This window comes from Somniosus microcephalus, chromosome 8 (genome assembly GCF_052327205.1).
Source record: "Somniosus microcephalus isolate GS21.2 chromosome 8, FLI_Smic_1.0, whole genome shotgun sequence".
Lineage (NCBI taxonomy): Eukaryota > Metazoa > Chordata > Chondrichthyes > Squaliformes > Somniosidae > Somniosus > Somniosus microcephalus.
This window is the reverse complement of record NC_140994.1, coordinates 265,842,841-265,857,627: the sequence shown is the minus strand read 5'-3', so window position 1 is coordinate 265,857,627 and position 14,787 is coordinate 265,842,841. Positions and strand designations below refer to the sequence as shown.

General features: G+C 48.5%; 1 protein-coding gene across 2 annotated transcripts in view; it reads right to left on the bottom strand.

Annotated features, from left to right (window-relative positions):
- Nucleotides 1-8,954, bottom strand: part of pdgfrb (platelet-derived growth factor receptor, beta polypeptide) — a 189,735-nt gene extending 180,781 nt beyond the window's left edge. For both annotated transcript variants that reach the window (XM_085996031.1, XM_085996030.1), the window contains exon 1: nt 8,557-8,954. The gene's annotated coding sequence lies outside the window, so the exon portion shown is untranslated. The remainder of the gene's footprint in view (nt 1-8,556) is intronic.
- Between the last annotated feature and the right edge of the window lie 5,833 nt (nt 8,955-14,787).

The window sequence follows — 14,787 nt, the reverse complement described above, 5'->3', positions numbered from 1 at the left end:
ACCAATTACTTTAAATCTGTGCCCTGGTTATTGACCTCTCTGCTAAGGGAAATAGGTCCTTCCTATCCACTCTATCTAGGCCCCTCATAATTTTAGACACCTCAATTAAATCTCCCCTCAGCTTCCTCTGTTCCAAAGACAACAACCCCAGCCTCTCCAATCTTTCCTCATATCTAAAATTCCCCAGTCCTGGCAACATCCTCGTAAATCTCCTCTGTACCCTCTCTAGTGCGATCACATCTTTCCTGTAATGTGGTGACCAGAACTGCACGCAGTACTCTAGCTGAGGCCTAACTAGTGTTTTATACAGTTGAAGCATAACCTCCCTGCTCTTATATTCTATGCCTCAGCTAATAAAGGCAAGCATTCCGTACGCCTTCTGAACCACCTTATCTACCTGGCCTGCTACCTTCAGGGACCTGTGGACATGCACTCCAAGGTCCCTTTGTTCCTCTTCACTTCTCAGTGTCCGACCATTTAATGTGTATTCCTTGCCTTGTTCGCCCTCCCCAAATGCATTACCTCACACTTCTACGGATTGAATTCCATTTGCCACTGTTCTGCCCACCTGACCAGTCCATTGATATCTTCCTGCAGTCTACAGCTTTCTTCTTCATTATCAACCACGCAGCCGATTTAATATCACCTGCAAACTTCTTAATCATACCCCCTGCATTCAAGTCTAAATCATTGATATATACCACAAAAAACAAGGGACCCAGGACTGAGCCCTGCGGAACCCCACTGGAAACAGCCTTCCAGTCACAAACACCCTTCGACCATAACCCTTTGCTTCCTGCCTCGGAGCCAATTTTGGATCCAACTTGCCACTTTGCCCTGTATCCCATAGGCTTTTACTTTTGTGACCAGTCTGCCATGTGGAACCTTATCAAAAGCCTTGCTTAAAATCCATATAGACTACATCAAATGTACTACCCTCATCGACCCACACACTCTAACCCCTCGCTCTCCCTCCCGATCACACCCTGTCCCATTTAACACACACTATCCCCTCGCTCTCCCTCCCGATCACACCCTGTCCCATTTAACACACTCTATCCCCTCGCTCTCCCTCCCGATCACACCCTGTCCCATTTAACACACACCGTGTCCCCTCGCTCTCCCTCCCGATCACACCGTCCCATTTAACACACACCGTATCCCCTCGCTCTCCCTCCCGATCACACCCTGTCCCATTTAACACACACCGTATCCCCTCGCTCTCCCTCCCGATCACACCGTCCCATTTAACACACGCTCTAACCCCTCGCTCTCTCCCCGACCACACCCTGTCCCATTTAACACACACTGTGTCCCCTTGCTCTCCCTCCCGATCACACCCTGTCCCATTTAACACACACTCTATCCCCTCGCTCTCCCTCCCGATCACACCGTCCCATTTAACACACACTGTATCCCCTCGCTCTCCCCGATCACACCCTGTCCCATTTAACACACGCTCTAACCCCTCGCTCTCTCCCCGATCACACCCTGTCCCATTTAACACACACTGTGTCCCCTTGCTCTCCCTCCCGATCACACCCTGTCCCATTTAACACACACTCCCTCTTGGTTCTTTGGTCCTTTACTAATTAATTGCACTAATTCACAGTGTGAAACATCTCCAACCAAAGTCCCAATGACTGTTATCATGGTATTCTATCTCTCCTCAACCTCTCTGCAGCCTTTGACATGGTGGACAACACCATCCTCCTCCAATGCCTCTCGGCCATCATTCAGCTCAGTGGCACTGCCCTCACTTGATGTCACTCTTAACCATCCAATCCGAGCTCGAGCATCGCTACCAATGTTTTCTCTGCTTACCTGCCGCTCAGTCACCTTGGGAGTCGCCCAAGGATCTACCCTTGTCCCCCTCCTCTTCTTCAACTACACACTGCCGCCCGGCAACATCATCCACATGGGTCAATTAGGCTTATACTCACTAGAGTTTAGAAGAATGAGAGGGGATCTCATTGAAACTTATAAAATTCTAACAGGACTAGACAGACTAGATGCAGGAAGGATGTTCCCGATGGCGGGGAGTCCAGAACCAGAGATCACAGTCTAAGGATAAGGGGTAAGCCATTTAGGATTGAGATGAGGAATTTCTTCACCCAGAGAGTGGTGAACCTGTGGAATTCTCTACCACAGAAGGCAGTTGAGGCCAATTCATTAAATATATTCAAGAAGGAGTTAGATATATTTCTTAAGGCTAAAGGGATCAAGGGATATGGAGAGAAGGCAGGGACAGGGTACTGAGTTTGGGTGATCAGCCATGATCTCATTGAATGGCGGAGCAGGCTCGAGGGGCCGAATGGCCTACTCCTGCTCCTATCTTCTATGTTTCTATGGTAGCCTGGTTCCACATGTACCCCAATGACAGCCAGCTCTACCCGTCCACCACCTCTCCCCACCCCTCCCCCACCTCGGTGTTGTCCCACTGCTTGTCCAACATCCAGTCTGGGAAGATCCACAATCTCACTCAGCTAAACAAACATCTGGAAGACCAAAATCAACTGTTTCGGTCCCCGTCACAAACACCTCAAGTATTCAGTCTCAGACTAAAGGATGATCATTTTGAGACGCACCCTACATATAGGGACTAAGGGAGATTTGAATGGAAACAAACTGCCAATCTAGCGCAACATGATCTAAATTGAGGAGCGATTCATTTAACTCATGGCATCAGAAGCTGGTCTCAGTAAAAGTGACCGTGAGGCTGTTGGATTGTCGTTAAAAAAAAACCAACGGGTTCACTGATGTCCCTTTTAGGAAGGAAACCTGCCGTCCTTACCCGGTCTGGTCCTATATGTGACAACTGTGTAAAGGTCAAGGGTGGGACCAACAAGCAAAGGGAACCTTGGATGACAAGGGATATACAAAAATGCATTAGAAATAAAAGGGGGGCTTTTGGCAATTACAAAAGACTAAAGACGGAAGAAGCCCTAGAGGAGTATAAAAAGTGCAGGGGCATACTTAAAAAAGAAATTAGGAGGGCGAGGAGGGGCCATGAAATAACACTGGCGAGCAAAATAAAGGAAAATCCTAAGATGTTTTATAAGTATATTAAGGGCAAGAGGATAACCAGGGAAAGGGTAGGGCCCATTAGGGACCAAAGTGGCAATCTGTGTGTAGAGCCAGATGATGTAGGCGGGGTTTTAAATGAATTTTTTGCATCTGTGTTCACTATGGAGAAAGGCGATGCGGACATAGAAATCGGGCAAGGGGACTGTGACATACTTGAACATATTAGCATCAAGAGGGAGGAGGTGCTAGCGGTTTTAGCAGGCCAAAAAGTGGATAAATCCCCAGGCCCGGACGAGATGTATCCCAGGCTGCTGTGGGAGGCAAAGGAGGAGATTGCAGGGGCTCTGACACAAATTTTCAGAACCTCTCTGGCCACAGGGGATGTACCAGAGGACTGGAGAACAGCTAATGTAGTACCATTATACAAGAAGGGTAGCAGGGATAAACCAGGGAATTACAGGCCAGTGAGCCTAACATCTGTGGTAGGGAAATTATTGGAAAAAATTCTGAGGGACAAAATTAGTCTCCACTTGGAGAGGCAAGGATTAATCGGGGATAGTTAGCATGGCTTTGTCAAGGGTAAATCATGTCTGACAAATCTGATTGAATTTTTCGAGGGGGTGACTAGGGGGGTGGATGAGGGAAATGCTATGGATGTGGTTTACATGGACTTCAGTAAAGCTTTTGACAAAGTCCCGCATAGGAGACTGGTCAAGAAGGTAAGAGCCCATGGGATCCAGGGTGCCTTGGCGCATTGGATCCTAAACTGGCTGAGTGGCAGGCGGCAGAGGGTGATGGTCGAAGGTTGCTTTTGTGACTGGAAGCCTGTGTCCAGTGGGGTACCTCAGGGATCGGTGCTGGGTCCCTTGTTGTTTGTGATCTACATAAATGATTTGGATGAGAATGTAAAAGGTATGATCAGTAAGTTCGCAGATGACACGAAAATTGGTGGGGTGGTAAATTGCGAGGAGGAAAGCCTCAGGCTACAGGACGATATAAACGGGTTGGTCAGATGGGCGGAAAAGTGGCAAATGGAATTTAACCCTGAAAAGTGCGAGGTGATGCATTTTGGACAGACAAATAAGGCAAGGGAATACACAATGAGTGGTAGGACCCTAGGAAGTACAGAGGGTCAGAGGGACCTTGGTGTACATGTACATAGATCCCTGAAGGCAGCGGAACAGGTAAACAGGTAGATAAGGTGGTTGAAAAGGCATATGGGATACTTATATTCTATGCCTCGGCTAATGAAGGCAAGAGCAGGGAGGTTATGATGGAGCTGTACAAAACGCTGGTGAGGCCACAGCTGGAGTACTGTGTGCAGTTCTGGTCGCCTCACTATAGGAAGGATGTGATTGCTTTGGAGAGGGTGCAGAGAAGATTCACCAGGATGTTACCTGGGATGGAGCGCCTCAGCTATGAAGAAAGACTAAACAGGCTGGGGTTGTTTTCCTTGGAGCAAAGAAGGCTGAGGGGGGACCTGATTGAGGTGTACAAAATGATGAGGGGCATAGATAGGGTAGACAAAGAGGAACTTTTCCCCTTAGTAGGGGGGTCAATAACAAGGGGGCATAGATTCAGGGTAAGGGGCAGGAGATTTAGAGGGGATTTGAGGAGGAACTTTTTCACCCAGAGCGTGGTTGGAATGTGGAACTCAATGCCTGAAAGGGTGGTGGAGGCAGGAACCCTCACAACATTCAAGAAGCATTTGGATGAGCACTTGAAATGCCATTGCATACAAGGCTATGGACCAAATGCTGGAAAATGGGATTAGACTGGACAGGGATGGATGGGCGGCGCAGACACGATGGGCCGAAGGGCCTCTTTCTGTGCTGTAAAACTCTATGACTCTATAACTGATGTGGTTGACTCTTAACTGTCCTCAGAAGTGGCCTAACAAGACACTCAGTTGTATCAAACCGCCACAACGAATACCACACGGACTGCAGCGGTTCAAGAAGGTGGCCAACCATCACCTTCTCGAGGGACAATTAGGGATGGGCAATAAATGCCGGCTTTGCCAGCGAAGCCCACATCCCGAGAATGAATACATTAAAAAAAATCACGGTTACTATGTTGCTTCATGTCTGTACACACATATCTTTACATTTCTTTACCATTCAAGACACAGTTTAAACAGAGATCCCATTCTGTCGATCTTTCATCCCTTCCCGGAATTCACTCTGATGTAGCAGTGCTGCTCTGCCCTACTCCCTTCCTCTCTTTCCAGTGACGGTTCACTCTGTAGTATCACAGCCGCTGGGTGCTCACCGATACCCGGTGCTGGTGTGCGACTGGACAGCGTTGTCCGGCAATTTGACAACGAGGGGCATCGCCGCCAATCCTGTACCTCTTGTCCATCCCCTTCTTCCATCGCTCAACCATTGCCGGCCGTGCTGCCGAGGCCCTAAGCTCCGGAATTCCCTCCCTGAACTTCTCCGCCTTTCTCTCTCCTCCTTTAAGTCTCTCCTTGAGACCTACCTCTTTGACCAAGCTTTTGGTCACCTGTCCCTCATGTGGCTCGGTGTCAAATGTTGTTTTATAAACGCTCCCGTGAAGCGTCCTGCGGCATTTTACTAAATTAACAGCGCTAATATAAATACAAGTTGTTGTTAACTTATTCGTATGACGAGACCAGCCCGTACCAAATAAAAGGGCAAATTCTTTTTGCCGATAAGTTCGAGGCTTAGACAATGTTCACTGCCAGTAGACCGACAACCAACTTATGAGCAAGAAGTCCGAAGCTTATCCGATTTTCATTGTGCAAACGCTGTGCTCACGCTCCCTGGAAAATTGATCTCAGTTTTTACATAAAATCTACGGAACAGAAACAGGCCATTCGGCCCAACTGGTCTCTTGCCAGTGTTTACACTCCACACGAGCCCCCTCTCACGCTAATTGCCTCTTCCCACCCGGCCCTCGCTCCCCCCCCCAATCCCGCTAGTCCCTGTTCCCTCAAGTGCGCATCAAGCCATCAATATAAGATGGCCACGAACAAATCCAATGAGGAATACAGGAGAAACCTCTTGACCCAGAGAGTGGGGAGAATGTGGAACTCACTACCGCAGGGAGTGGTTTTTTAAAAATTCATTGATGGGATGTGGGCGTCGCTGGCTAGGCCTACATTTAGTGCCCATCCCTAATTGCCCTTGAGAAGATGGTGGTGAGCCACCTTCTTGAACCGCTGCAGTCCATACGGTGTAGGTACACCCACAATGCTGTTAGGAAGGGAGTTCCAGGATTTTGGCCCAGCGACAGTGAAGGATCGGCGATACAGGTCCAAGTCAGGATGGTGTGTGGCTTGGAGGGGAACTTGTAGGTGGTGATGTTCCCATGCGTCTGCTACCCTTGTCCTTCTAAGTGGAAGAGGTCGCGGGTTTGGGAGGTGCTGCCGAAGAAGCCTTGGCGAGTTGCTGCAGTGCATCTTGTAGATGGTACACACTGCAGCCATGGTGCGCCGGTGGTGGAGGGAGTGAATGTTGAAGGTGGTGGATGGAGTGCCAATCAAGCGGGCTGCTTTATCCTGAATGGTGTCAAGCTTCTTGAGTGTTGTTGGAGCTGCACTCATCCAGGCAAGTGGAGACTATTCCATCACACTCCTGACTTGTGCCTTGTAGATGGTGGAAAGGCTTTGGGCGAATAGCACAGATGGATTCCAGGGGAAGCTGGATAAACACATGAGGGAGAAAGGAATAGAAGGATATGCTGATGGGGTGAGATGAAGAGGGGTGGGAGGAGGCTCGAGTGGAGCAGAAACACCGGCACGGACCAGTTGGGCCGAATGGCCTGTTTCTGTGCTGTAGACTCGATGTAATTCTAAGCCTCCCTTAGACGTGTCAATGCTTTCTGCTTCAACCAGTCCATCTGGCAGAGGGTTTCACATTCTCACAACAACAGCAACTTACATTTATACAGTGCCTTTAACGTGGTAAAACCACCCAACTTGCTTCACTGGGGGGCGATTATCTAACAAACTTTGACACCGAGCCACATGAGGAGATATTGGGGCAGGTGACGTGGGGTTTAAGGAGAGTCGGTGTAACATAATTCCTCCTAAATTCTTGACCCGTTGGCGCTCATCTTTACACGGATGCCCCACGGTAGAGTTTACTCCACTCAACACTAGGGATTTCGGCAAAATTCAGCTCGGTACTTCTCAGCGATCGCGGAGATTCAACACTTTCATCCCCCCATCCACAGGCCAGTAGCTGGGCAGGGAAATGAGGTTGTCCAGTTAGATACCCGGGAATAGATGGGAAGAAAAACCCCACTTCACTCTGCCGCAGCCCTTCATTTCCGACTGACCATTTGGAACTCATCTCTCTGGAACTGGTCCAGTGTGCGCACCCGCCAAACTCCAGGAGTAATCTCCAGCCAGACATTTAGGTCCCAACTAACACAAGCCAATCCCATGACAAGTTCTTTACTCACACAGCACCAGACTCTTAAAAACTCCCTTTTTCCCGGTTTCCCTGTTTCAAAAGCAGACAAAAAAGAAACCAGCAAACTGACGGTGAAGATGACAATTCGCAGAAGAATGTATCTGATTAAAGCCATCATTCAAATCAGTTCTAAAAAACACTATTTAAAAAAACCACAACACACACAAGGAAATCCATCCCTTTGGACACATTCCACTAATTCACAACTGCCGTCTAAAATTAACAAAGCAATCCTAGAATGATTGGTCTCCTCCTGTGTTCTTTCGGCCCATCGCAATCCTAGAATGATTGGTCTCCTCCTGTGCTATCCTGTGCTGTATCATTCTAGGATTGCAATGGGCCGAAAGAGCACAGGAGGAGACCATTCGGCCCATCGCAATCCTAGAATGATCAGCACAGGAGGAGGCCATTCGGCCCATCGCAATCCTAGAATGATACAGCGCAGGAGGAGGCCATTCGGCCCATCGCAATCCTAGAATGATACAGCACAGGAGGAGGCCATTCGGCCCATCGCAATAATAGAATGATAGAGCACAGGAGGAGACCAATCATTCTATTATTGCGATGGGCTGAATGGTCTCCTGTGCTCTTTCGGCTCATCGCAATCATGGAATGACAGAGCGCAGGAGGAGGCCATTCAGCCCATCGTGCCTGTGCCGGCTCTTTGAAAGAGCTCTCCAATTAGTCCCACTCCCCCCTGCTCTTTCCCCAGAGCCCTGCAATTTTTTCCTTTTCAAGTATTTATTCAATTCCCTTTTGAAAGTTACTATTGAATCTGCTTCCACCGCCCTTTCAGGCAGCGCGTTCCAGATCACAACAACTCGCTGCGTAAACAAAAAATAAAAAGCTCCCCCTCTCCCCGCTTCTTTTGCCAATTATATTAAACATTCAGATAACTGTTGAGAAAATCAATGGAAAGGCTGTCACACCCATTAGTGGAGGAGACCGCCAGACCCGAAGGGGTTAAGAATTACTAGGAAATCAGCAGAGGCTGAGCTGATACTTCGCTGTTTTCCATCCCCTGACAAACTTTCTGGAACAAGTCAGCAGATGACTCTGGAAATCGGTGCTTCAGATTCAATCTCACCTGGAAACCCAACGCTGGAGATTGTCCTCTCGTGGGGAGATGTTCTTACATGAGTGAGATGGTGGATCCCACGGCTGCGGATTATTCAGCTCACGGGCTCACTGCAGAATCCGCTGCATGTTTGGTTGAGACAGGGAGGAGGGAGGGGAGAGAGAGAGAGAGAGAAAATAGTTTCTCAAAAGTTTTTCCAAAACTCCGTGCAAACTCTGCGGGGGAAGCGGCAACTCAGAACAACAGCTCTCTACCGCTCAGTAGAGGAGAGCCCCTTGTGTGTAAAAATCAGAGAGAGAGAGGAGAAAGTCCTGGAAGCTGAACAGGAAAGCCTAACTCCTGAATATTGGAGGAGGATTGTGACTGGAACTAGTTTCCTCCCCTCCTGATCTCAGCTCTCCTGTTCTGAGACAATTCCCTTTCCAGTCTGGCAACTTGCCCAACTTTTTTTTCCTCTCCTAACTTTTTTTTTGTATGTGTGTGTGTGTGTTTGTGGTGGGGAGGGAGGTTTAAAAAGGATGTTGAGAATACAGCCAATCCAAGCCAAGAGCTGACTCACCAGCAATGAATCGACATCAAACCTTCTCGGTCTGGTCCTAGTGTTGCATTCGTCTTATTACAGAAACCATCGCTGCCGCTCCCCCAACCTTCAAATGTAAAAAGTGCAGTTGTTTTTTTTTAACACAAGATGTCGAGATGAGGCATGTTGTTAACAAAAGACAAGAGACTGAAATCACAGATTGAAACAGACGGCCCCTGATTAGAGAGACTGACACATACAGGGTTACATATGGAAAACATTAAGGACTGTGGTTAGGTTGTAAATTCCGAGTCCATCCTGATTTTAACTCCATCACTAAGGAATGTCCTCCCAAGTCTAATTCCCTGTTAACTATTCAGGAAGTCAAAGCCTAATTTGACTTTAATTCTAATTATTTGAAATGTTTTTTTGCCGGAGACACTCACTTTTCTTCAATGGCTGGGATTTCCATCTGTTCCTAACTGCCAGCATCTAACTCACTCCTTGCACGAAAGCACTTGTCGCTCTGACGTACACGGGGAGTCAGGACTAATTGTTCTCCTCGGAGCAGAGAAGGCTAAGAGGAGATTTAATAGAGGCGTTTAAAATCATGAAGGGTTTAGACTGAGTAAATAAGGAGAAACTGATTCTGGTGGTTGGAGGGTCAGTAACCAGAGGGACACAGATTTAAGGTGATTGGCAAAAGAACCAGAGGCGACAGGAGGAAAAACCTTTTTACGCAACCAGTGGTTAGAATTTGGAATGTGCTGCCTGATAGGGCGGTGGATACAGATTCAATAGTAGCCTTCAAAAGGGAATTGGATAAATACCTGAAGGAGATAAAATTGCAGGGATCTGGGGAAAGACTCTCAAAACATTACAGAAGGTCCCCAGAAGGTTCAAGGGGCCTCCTCAGCACTTCTTGGACCAGGCTGAACACCACGGTGTAGTTGTGTGAGAATGCTTCCCACAGAGATCCTCACAACACACTGGAGTCAGATTGGACCTTGACTCTTAGGACATAGGACCAGGAGGAGGCCATTCAGCCCCTCAAGCCTGTTCCGCCATTCAATGAGATCATGGTGGATCTGTACCTCAACTTCATCCACCTGCCTTGGCTCCATATCCCTTAATAACCTTGTCTAGCAAAAATCTACATCATGGAAGACCTCTCCTGGTCCCTCAATACCTCCTCTTTGGTGAAGAAGGCCCAGCAGCGCCTATATTTCCTAAGGAGGCTGAAGGGATGTAACCTGTCACCCCTGATCCTCTCTAACTTTTACCGCTGCACAATAGAGAGCATCCTGACGAACTGTATCACAGTATGGTATGGCAGCTGTAGCTACTATGACCGGAAAGCCCTGCAGCGAGTAGTCAAAACTGCCCAACGCATTACCGGCACCCGGCTACCGACCATAGAGCACATATACCAGAAACGCTGTTTACGGAGGTCACGGACCATCATCAAAGACCCTACCCACCCCAGCCACAGTCTGTTCGCCCTCCTGCCATCTGGGAGACGCTACAGATGCATTCGCACCCGTACGACCAGATTTAGGAACAGCTTCTTTCCCAGGGCTGTCATCCTACTGAACTCCACAAATAAACTCTAAAGCCTGCACATCTGCCAATGCACTTTATTATGGTTATGTTTATGTTAATGTATTACAAGCCAAATGTATGTTGAATGTTTAAATGTCTTAATCTAAATGTACACTCTCGGGAGCCGCAAGCCTACATTTCGTTGTTCTGCACTTGTGCACTAACAATGACAATAAAGTTGATTATTATTATTATTATTATTATATCTACTGCTTTTGTGTGGGGGAGAGGGTTCCACACTTTTACCCCTCTTTGGGTGAAGAACTGTTTCCTAACACCTCTCCTGAATGGCCTTCCTCTGATGTTAAGATGATGTCCCATTGTTCTAGACTCCACCACCCCCCCCCCCCCACCAGCGGAAAAAGTATCTCTCCATCAATTCCTTTCAAAATCCTAAAAACCTCAATCAAATCACCCCTTAACCTCCTATATTCCAGGGAATACAAGCCTAATTTGTGTAAACTCTCCTCATAATCTACCCCTTGGAGCCCTGGTAACATTCTGGTGAATCTGTGCTGCGCTCCTTCCAAGGCCGATAGATCCTTTCTAAGGGCGGTGCCCAGAACTGCACACAGTGCTCCAGATGTGGTCTAACCAGGGCTTTGTATAGTTATAGCAAAACTTCCTCACTTTTATATTTTAGCCCTCTAGTTATAAAGGCTAACATTTCATGAGCTCTTTTGATTATTATTTGTACCGGACTACTACATTTTAGTGGTCTGTGTACGTGGACCCCTAAATCTCTTTGGACCTCCACAGTTCCCAGGACTGCAGTTATACAGTCAGTTTTGTGACGATGCCATTCCCTATTGTCCGCAGCCCAAGTCCCTTGGCTTTTCTCCCTGTGTGCTTTATTCAACGTCAATCTCTCCCAACAACAAATTGCATTTATATATCTCCTGCACTGTAGAAAAAACTTCCTGATGCACTTTATAGAGGCAGGAAGGTGTGTGTGGTGGCAATCTTCAGCAGGAGTGTCATGAGAGGTGACCAGAACCTCGGTTGAAGAAACAGGTTTTGAGAAGAATTTTAAAAGTGGGGAGGGAAGTAAAGAGGTGGAGGGGTTTGGGGAGAGAGTTTCGAGTGTAGTTCACCTTCTACCATCCTGCTAAACACATCAAAGCAATGCCTCAAATTTAACATTCTCATCCTTGCTTTCAAATCCCTCCATGGCCTCACCCCTCCCTATCTCTGTAATCTCCTCCAGCCCCACAACCCCCCGAGATCTCTGCGCTCCTCCAATTCTGGCCTCTTGAGCATCCCCCGATTTTAATCGCTCCACCATTGGTGGCCGTGCCTTCAGCTGCCTGGGCCCCGAGCTCTGGAATTCCCTCCCTAAACCTCTCCACCTTTAAGAGGCTCCTTAAAACCTGCCTCTTTGACCAAGCTTCCTCGATCTTCTGTGGCTCGGTGTCAAATTTTGTCTGATAATCGCTCCTGTGAAGCGCCTTGGGATGTTTTACTATGTTAAAGGCGCTATATAAATACAAGTAGTTGATCCAACGATAATGGAGCTGTTAACTAATCATAGCAATCAATCTCTACCAATGAGTCTACAACTACTTGTCGATGGGGTGACGGACCACTCACTAAAGCCAGAGTCACTCACCGTCGACGACTCCAGAACGATTACAAAAGCAAAATGCTGCGGGTGCTGGAAATCTGAAATTAAAAACAGAAAATGCTGGAAACACTCAGCAGGTCAGGCAGCATCCGTGTAGAGAGAAAAACAAAGTTAGCGTTTCAGGTCGAGGGCCTGTCATCAGAGCTGGAAAAAGTTAGAGATACAACAGAGTTAAGCAAGCACAGCGGAAGGGAAGGGGGGGAGTGGGGGGAGGGAAAAAAAAGGGAAGGTCTGTGTTTTTTTAAATATTTGGATGTGAGCGTCGCTAACAAGGCCAGCATTTATTGCCCATCCCTAATTGCCCTTGAGAAGGTGGTGCTGAGCCGCTGCAGTCCGTCTTCTTCGTAATGGTTTGATACAACTGAGTGTCTCGCTGGGCCATTTCAGAGGGCAGTTAAGAGTCAACCCCATTGCTGTGGGTCTGGAGTCACATATCGGCCAGACTGGGTAAGGACGGCAGATTTCCTTCCTTAAAGGGACATGAGTGAACCAGATGTGTTTTTATGGCAATCCGGTAGTATTCATGGTCACCATTACTGATACTAGCTTTTCATTCCAGATTTATTTAATTAACTGAGTTTAAACAGTTGCCATGGATGAGATTTGAACCTGCGACCTCTTCCACCTAGAAGGACAAGGGCAGCAGGCACATGGCAACACCACCACCTCCAAGTTCCCCTCCAAGTCACACACCATCCTGACTTAGAAGAATATCGTCCGTTCCTTCATCGTCGCTGGGTCAAAATCCTGGAACTCCCTCCCTAACAGCACTGTGGGAGCACCTTCACCACACGGACTGCAGCGGTTCAAGAAGGTGGCTCACCACCACCTTCTCAAGGGCAACTAGGGATGGGCAATAAATGCCGACCTTGCCAGCGACGCCCACATCCCATGAACGAAAAAAAAGTCTTTCTTTTCTTTTTCCTTTCTTCCTGTTCTGCATTCATCCTTTTATTTTCACCGTGTGTCGCTGTGGGGGGTGGGGGGGGGAGGTTAGTTAGGTTCGAAATGTTAGTTGATGTTATTGGGGAACTGGCACTCAAGTCAGGTGAGTGTTGGCTTTCAATGTCCCACACCAGGTCATAGTAACATTAGGAACAGGAGGAGGCCATTCAGCCCCTCGAACCTGTTCTGCAATTCAATCTGATCACGGCTGAGCCGTACCTCAAATCCATTGACCCACCTTTGCTCCATATCCCTCAACAACAACAAGTTGCATTTATATAGCACCTTTAAAGTAGTAAAGCATCCCAAGGCGCTTCACAGGAGCGATTATAAAACAAAATTTGACACCGAGCCACATAAGGAGATATTAGGGCCGATGACCAAAAGCTTGGTCAAAGAGGTAGGTTTTAAGGAGCGTCTTAAAGGAGGAGAGAGAGGCGGAGAGGTTTAGGGAGGGAATTCCAGAGCTCGGGGCCCAGGCAGCTGAAGGCACGGCTGCCAATGGTGGAGCGATTATAATGAGGGAAGCTCAAAAGGCCAGAATTGGAGGAGCGCAGAGATCTCAGAGGGTTATGGGACTTGAGGAGATTACAGCGATAGGGAGGGGTGAGGCCATGGAGGGATTTGAAAACGGGGATGAGAATTTTGAAATCAAGGCATTGCTTAACCGGGAGCCAATGTAGGTCAGCGAGCACAGGGGGGCGATGGGTGAACGGGACTGGGTGAGAGTTAGGACACGGGGCAGTGAGCACAGGGGGTGATGGGTGAACGGGACTTGGTGCGAGTTAGGACACGGGGCAGTGAGCACAGGGGGTGATGGGTGAACGGGACTGGGTGCGAGTTAGGACACGGGGCAGTGAGCACAGGGGGTGATGGGTGAACGGGACTGGGTGCGAGTTAGGACATGGGGCAGTGAGCACAGGGGGTGATGGGCGAACGGGACTGGGTGTGAGTTAGGACACGGGGCAGTGAGCACAGGGGGTGATGGGTGAACGGGACTGGGTGCGAGTTAGGACACGGGGCAGTGAGCACAGGGGGTGATGGGTGAACGGGACTGGGTGCGAGTTAGGACACGGGGCAGTGAGCACAGGGGGTGATGGGTGAACGGGACTGGGTGCGAGTTAGGACACGGGGCAGTGAGCACAGGGGGTGATGGGTGAACGGGACTTGGTGCGAGTTAGGACATGGGCAGCCGAGTTTTGGAGGACCTCATGTTTACATAGGGTGGAATGTGGGAGGCCAGCCAGGAGTGTGTTGAAATAGTCAAGTCTAGAGGTAACAAAGGCATGGATGAGGGTTTCAGCAGAGGATGAGCTGAGGCGGGACGGAAACGGGCGATGTTACGGAGGTGGAAATAGGCAGTCTCAGTTATGCTGCGGATATGTGGTCGGAAGCTCATCTCGGGGCCAAATACGACACCAAGGTTGTGAACAGTGTGGTTCAGCCTCAGACAGAGGTTAGGGAGAGAGATGGAGTCGGTGGCTAGGGAACGGAGTTTGTGGTGGGGACCGAAAACAATGGCTTCGGTCTTCCCAATATTTATTTGGAG